Here is a 7,584-nt window from a genome sequence, read left to right as displayed (position 1 = left end):
CCAGCCTTGCTGCAGGTAGCAGCCTTGGGTTCTTTTAGATTATTCTATTAAAGCATTGATATTTTTAATTGGTTATGTGGGGCAGAGTATCAGATTCATACCTTAGTGTCGCCACACTAGACGATGCTTAGACCTGCTGCTGGTGTAAAGTACATCTGCTCAGCTTATAAACTTGCAGTCACCAGCTCAGCTGACTTATGTGTTTGCTGCTTGGATGCAATATATGATAAATTATATTTTAGGTGGAATAAAACTCTTCTCTTCAATAATATATTAGGTCAACTGGACGGTCTTTCATTGTGTTTCATTAACACACATGAAATAAGCCCCAGTGAGCAGGATGCTAAAGCTCAAGGAGGACAATAAGGACTTTGTGATGATGCAAAAGTAAGAAATGTGTGAGGAAAATATAGCTTAATCACAGTCACGATTATGGTAACATGCAACAGGAATATCTCTGCTTTCTGCTTTTTTTCATATCTTGTAGCGTCGAGGTTTACAAAGGTTTTTAAAAGCTCCGATTTCAAAGCTGCTCACATTTTCCCTACCTGTGGTTTGAATCCTTTAGGAGCATAAAATGATGTAGCGCTGTCCCTCTCCAACCAGTTGCTGCCCACTGCCAGTCAGTAGTAAAAGACGTTTTTATTTTTGAACAACAAAAACAAATGTGACTGTCTGGAAATATTAAAACAATTAGGCCATGTTAAACATTTATATTTCAATGCAGACAGCTGGAGTCCCCATATATTTAGTTTTTCTTGAAGCAGAGCTGAATATAAACATTATTGTTCTTGCATGAGGCCCAGCATATTAAAACAATCTGAAAAATTCTGTCAGAATATTTGAACATACCTGCTGTAACATCAGGTTTGATGCCTATCTTTGCATTTACTGCATATTCAGATGCTGTACTCACTGGGGTTTATAAAAACAACCAGCAGGTGGCGGTGTAATCCAAATGATAAAATGGAGATTGCTGATTCATATCATTTGTTCACCTGCAAGGAAGTTATGCCTTAGGTAGATTAATGAAAAAAAAAATGTATTATTGTTATTGTGTGTGTTTGTGCTGTAAACCAAACTGCTTCATGATTTTATACATCGGGGTTTTCATCATATCTCATTCAGTTTCTTGGTGAAGGAACATCATCATCTGTGATTGGCTGCTGTTCTGCTCTGACCAGGAGGTCTGCTGATAAATGCTGTTTCCTAACTCACCAAATAAATGCCTCAGGAACATTTTAAAACCAGTTTTCTTATGCAAGTTTCCGCCTTGGCAGAGTAAAGTTGTATCTGGTTGATAAAGATAAGTGTAAATAAATGGAGCTGTGCATAAATCTCAGTGTTGGTTTTTATTAGCTTGTTTCAATGTCACACATTCCTAACAGTCATCTACGGTGCTCTAGGAGATGTTCTTGGAAAAATTCTTTCATTTTATAAAATGTTATTCTCTACAATCTCATTCAATTTGCTTCAATTTGATCGTTATAGGAACAAGAAAGTACACCTGCAGCCTGAGGTACTGGGTTCATTTCCACAAATAACAGAAAGCGTCAAGTGTTTACCATCCTCATGTCTAACATTCCAATGGAAAACACCTGTAAGCATCAATCACTGCCACAGATTCTTAACTGGAACTTTTACTCGACCATTCTAACACAGAAATATACTCTTATCTAAAATATTCCATTATAGTTCTGTATAACTCCCTCTAGTGTCAATATCCAGCTGAAAGGTGTAATAAGTCCTGTTGGAATGAAATGTGTTCTATAAATTAGAGGAACATGGTTCCTCTAATTTATAGAGGAATTTTATGGTTTGAATTTCTCTTGCTCTGGCAGAAAGAAGCCATGACAAGTCAGAACATGCAAAGCTTTTTTTTGTTTGTTTTTTGTTTTTTTCTGATGTGATTTCAGACCCTCTGACAGGGCTGCAATGTTCGATTTTCACCACATGAGGGCACTTCAGTACAATATTTCGAAACATACCACGTTTCATTTCTCTTTCTTTTTTTACTTTTTACACAAGTTTGCATGTTGGGCATTGGTAACAGATTTCAAAACATCTTATTTATAAATACGATAATAAAATTGTCCGTCCAACTCATTCCCATCAGCTCTCAGTTCCATAATGATCTAAAGGTAAATGAAAGTTGGAGTTGTTAAAAAAGGGATTCAGTGAATGTGGAGATTTTCTGTGAAATGTCTTCTCCAGTAACTCTTAGAGGTTTTATGTACCGCAGGGGAAGTATTCTAATTGTAGTATTTATTATTGTTGACACCACACTGATTTACAGAAGAAGAAAAGACATGGTGAAGTTGGCAGAGGAGTTAACATCAGTTAGTATTTATTGTAAATGTACCTGGGAGGGAATCCTGAAATAACTGCTGTAGTATCACATTGAATGTGTAAAAGGACTTCATACAAGTTCATTATTGCTGCATTTGTGTCAAAGGAAGTGACATAGTTTCATATCTGGCCATGTGTAAGCTCACTTAAAGTCTGGTAAAAAACAACAAACAAAAAAAAACAGCTACTTGTTCCAAGAATACCCTTTACATCGTCCAGAGGATCTGGACCCTCTGCTATTGAGAAATGATCGCTTGCTGTTGAAGTTTGTAACAACTGGATCTGATTTTACCCAATCGGTAATGTTTGGCCATGGTGTATGTTATGCACCACCTCATTGAAGCTTACCAGAAACTGTGTTGTAAACAACCCTTATTGGCTGAGTTGGGTCATGACAGCTCTGCCAGCAATAAAATGTCTTAAACATTCCTCTTGCTCCGACTGACACTGTTCAATATGTGGTCAACACAGAAATTCAACTGCAGAAATCAAACTCGATGGGAAAATTGCGAAGGAAGCCAATTGCCAGGAAGCATCATCTACCCACTGACATGGGTATGATACTTCCTGTCTCCTACAGAAAGGTTCTTGTGGGTTTATGTGGTTTAGTTGAAGAATAATTAGTGCAGTTACCTGAAAACATTCTGGAATTGTGTTGGCCATAGGATGTAAGTGGTGTACTGTCTTTTTCCTCTCCCTGTTTTTACAGAAATGTCCTTAATGTTTACAGAAACATTAGAAATAAAATGGAGATGTGGAGAAAGGGAAAAGGTAAACAGCTTTAAAAGCTGCTGCTGATGATTACAGCAGCGTAACCGGTGAGTGGGCTCAGAAACAAACGCCTCGGGACTCATTATTCACCACAGTGACTGAATGTTGGCAGACATGAACCTCAGCAGACCTTTAACATGCCAGGCAGCTCTGAATCCACTTGGCTACAGGACACAGGTACCTGCTCTGGAAATGTCCTTCCTCCTCAAAGTTATTGTTGCTTGGTTCAGAAGAATCCAGTATATTTAAATATGATCCCTGCAAGTCATTAGCCTAATTGATCCATATTTTGTATTCATCCCTGTCCACAGTGTCTGTTTGCGTGGTGTTTCTGTGCTCTCTGCTAGACTGTAATCATTTCCCTTGCTGACTGAGTGGGAGTTTAACTCTCTAATGCTCCCACCTCTTATATCCTGATCAACACAAACAGCTGCCACTGCTTTCTGCTTCTTATGATTGATATATTCTCATCTAGACATGGAACTCACCTGTTGCCTAGAAGCTTATCTCACTAAACATCTCAGGAGATTACTCAGTTCCCAAGGTGCTCTGGGAAAAGATGAGAATATGGGTTGAAGAGTAGAGGTGGGGGGATCGATCCGAAATATCGATACTGATACTAAGTCAGTATCGATTCTGGGATGGTAAGATCAATACTTTTAGTTTCAGATTGAATTTATTTTATCTAGTGTCTAAGCTTTTATTTTTGTTTATTTGCTCTCAAGTTATATTTTTTTGCAGTGTAGTTGGGAAATAATTTGCACACAGATCATGTTTATATGTTAGTAGAGTATCTTATAGATAGCTACAAACTTTGTCCAAATTCTGTCCAAGGTTTGAACAAAAATAAATCAAAGGAAAAACACAACGGGTCTGAAGTTTGATGATATATCAAATTTAAATCAAAAGTATTGGTATTAGCAACACAATCCCTGTATTTACTTGGTATTGGATCAATACTAAAGCAGTCAGTATCACCACCTGAATAGCAGAGGTCACTAACTTTGTACAGTGTATATCTATATACCTCCAAACTCCATGTGAGCTCAAGAAAAGTGTGTAAAAATGATCATTTTTGATAAAGATTCTAGATACAGTAGCTTATTTCATCTCAAGTTCTCTGCTATGCTGCCACCAGGCTGTTGGAGGACCATGATGACTTTTAACTTTAATTATTTTCAATTTAATTATTTAGTGAAAATTCACAACATGCCATCTCAAGGTCCTTTCCAAAAAGTCAATTCAATCCTTTACACTTCCATTCTCATTGATCCTAGTCAAGTAGAATTTAGTATTTTAATGATTACAAAAATATATATATACCTGACATTCTTTCTCTAACTGTAGCTTTTAAACAAACAACAATGATTTGGGCAATTATAATAATAATTTATTTTATTTATAATGCCTTCATATCAAATTGAAATCTCAAAAGGCTCATTCACTCTCTGTCGATTGCAACACTTGGGACAGTCTGATATGTGAGGCTTTCTGACCAATACCAGCAGGCAAGGTGGGTGAAGTGTCTTGCTTAGGGTCAAAAACGACGAGGGAATCAAACCGGCAACCGCAGGGCGAACTCCTGCAGCCGCTTCAATTCAACCAGTAATTTGCTTAACTGAGCTAAAGCAAATTAAGCTAGGTCAGATTATATGTGTGTTTTAGACGGTGAATATAAACTTCTGGTTTTAACTTAATCAAAAAGTCTAATTTTGCATGAATTAAAAAAATATTTTATTTATTTATTTATTTATTTATTTATTTATTATTTTATTTTATTTTATTTTATTTATTTTTTACATCATTACCATTTAATACTCCTGTTACAGATTTGCTGACCTTACAGCACAAGAAACATTTCTTTCTGGATAGACTTTTTTTCTTTAAACTTTCTTTTTTTAAAAAAATTAATAATAAAATAATCTAACTTGGAACTGTGCATGATCGACCTCGAAGAAATTCCCATGAGCTCAGACCCGCAGATCGCACTTGTCCGACCTGGCCGCCCCCCGGCGCCGGCGTCCTCTTCTCCGTGTGGGCGGAGTTCCATCCCCCGACCTTCTCGAGCAGCCGCTGCCTAGGCAACCGCAGAGGCATGCATGCGCAGGAAGGAGGGCCCGTCAGCCGCACAGAACGCTCCGAAGTCAGCAGCGGGGATCTGAGCGACGTCCTGCCCGCTGCTGGGGGAGACACGGACCGGGCTGCCGCGGATAGAGGAGACGCTCCCATCGACACGTTAAAGCCGAGCTCATCTTCCTGCAGCTGCACCCGGAGCACAGGCTGATTCTAGGTGAGTCTGCTCTGCCACGGAAGGGCAACTTTTGACTCTGGGCTTTTATTTCCAACAAGAGAGATCAGCCTTAAAAAGGAAGAAAAGTGGAGTGAGTTGACATGATGCAGATCGAGGACCAGTTAACACAGACCAGTTAACACGCTGCCCAGCAGTGGCTCCCAGTGCAGACAGTGGACCATCTGAATGAGCTCAACCACAGGGGAAAGGGAGGAGAGAATTCCCAGGTTCTGCCTCCCGACACTGACCTTATTGAATAAATTTCTTTAGATTTTTATATTTGTGCATGACTCTGAAACTTTTAAATGTCTGCATACTGCTCCTGTGTGTCTTTGCAACAGCTTCCTCTAAGCAAGGCAACATCCTAACTTCTTTGCAAGTTTGGTCTCAAGTGCAGATCTTCTTCCTCGAACCTAGATTATTTTTTTTTTGTACATTGGATATGTGAAAGGGATCATGGCAAAGTTAAACCAGACTAATATTCCAAATCTTTTATCTTACTAACTGGCTGTTCTGTTCCTCTTCAGTCTTGACTCTTTGGATTTGTAGTTTTATTTAATCAGTCTAAAGGGGCAGTATTATGTATTATAGTGCCATTTTATAGCACAATCAAGTTACTATTACCTTCAGTTGTCATAAAAGTGCTGCATATATCAATTATGACCTGAAATAAATTTGACTTTAATATTTGATGCCTTGCAATTGGGCCTCCGTCTCTTTTAAAACTCCTTCTCTTTCTGAAACTTCACCTTCAGGAAGTCATCACAACACTCCTTCTAACAATGCTTTTTTATTTTTATTTTTTTTTACCAGCGTTGTACTGAGAAGTAGCCTGTATGATATGCAGTTCCACCAAGTGTTTGCTAAATGCTTCTGACTAGTCTGAAGGAGCTGAGTGGGGGAGGGCTGCTCTGTGAGGCAGAAGCTCTGAAGCTGGGAACCTGCAGCTCTGAGGAGGAGCTACATTTCAAAGGCGGGGCTAGGTTCATCCAGGCGTTTTGCACAGTTGAATGGTTGCCATGGAGATTAAAAGATTTCTCAAACATGCACGAAAGTATCAAGAAAACACTCCATGTGTGTTTTTGATTATTGAATGACCACACAAAACAATAAACATAAGGAAATAAAATGTCAGGATGTAAAACTCAAAAGTTGATTTGACATAACACTGCCTCTTTAATAAGTTAACATTTTAACCAGGTCCAGGATAGGAAACAGTTACTTTTTTCATGGAAGTCAGATATTTGTCTTAGTCTCTGTGAAAGTTGGCTTTTTTCTTGTTAGTTTGGTAGTCGGTAAGATGAAGTAGCGTGATGAAAGCGCTTCCTGTCACTGAGCCGTGGCTGTGAGGGTGTGATGAAGCCGGGCTGCTGCAGGACTCAAACTGAACTGTAACTGAAGCTCTGCAGACATCGCCCTTGTCTCTTTCATGTATTAACACATTTCATCTCTGTTGTGACGGTGCAGACGTGAGACGCCAGTCAGCCTTCCTGCTCCCTCGCTGTCACTGTGTTCTGCCTGCCAGCTGTGTGTTAGGTAGCTTCGTGGTTGTGTGTCTGTCCTCATTTGTTGTTGCATGTATGTGGTTCCTCCTCAGTTTCTGCAGAGGCCTGTGGTTTCACCCCCACCATCTACAGGATGCACATGAATAATATGTTAAATCAGTGGAGTAAGTACTTAAGTATTCACACGCTCTCCAGCCTTTCCTTACACTGTAGTGGTTTATAAAACTGTTCCTGCACCTCAGACCTTTAAACATTTTGTCACTTTTCTCAGATTTTGTGTACCAGACCAAAACTAAGGAGCATAAGCACAGAAGCAAATGATGATGATTTGCAATTTCTTTTACTGATAAACTAATATGATAAAAAGTGTGGTGTGCACTTCACTTGTATTCAGCCACAATTATTCTGATACTCGGGGTCTCCCTCAGAAAACCTGCAAAGCCCAGTGATAGGGTCACTTACAGGCCCACCATGTTTTTGAGTTAAAAAATGTTTGAAAATATGGCTAGGTAAAAAAAGCTACAATTCAAATAGACATCAATTTTTTGCACTTCAGTTGTTTCATCCAAATTAAAGGGTCCAAACATTTGTAATCCATGACTTGTCACTTCATTCAGTGAAGTTATGAGCGTGTAGATCAGGGTTACTCAAATATAAATCTTAAAGGTC

The 7,584-nt window shown here is 38.9% G+C and overlaps 1 long non-coding RNA gene across 1 annotated transcript in view; it reads right to left on the bottom strand.

Annotated features, from left to right (window-relative positions):
- Positions 1-7,584, bottom strand: part of LOC107836842 (uncharacterized) — a 75,168-nt gene that overhangs the window by 26,532 nt on the left and 41,052 nt on the right. The gene's annotated exons all lie outside the window — the stretch shown is intronic.

This window comes from Poecilia formosa, unplaced genomic scaffold, assembly GCF_000485575.1.
Source record: "Poecilia formosa unplaced genomic scaffold, Poecilia_formosa-5.1.2 Scaffold91, whole genome shotgun sequence".
Classification (NCBI taxonomy): domain Eukaryota; kingdom Metazoa; phylum Chordata; class Actinopteri; order Cyprinodontiformes; family Poeciliidae; genus Poecilia; species Poecilia formosa.
The sequence above is the reverse complement of the archived record's forward strand: the minus strand, read 5'-3'. Positions and strand labels throughout refer to the sequence as shown.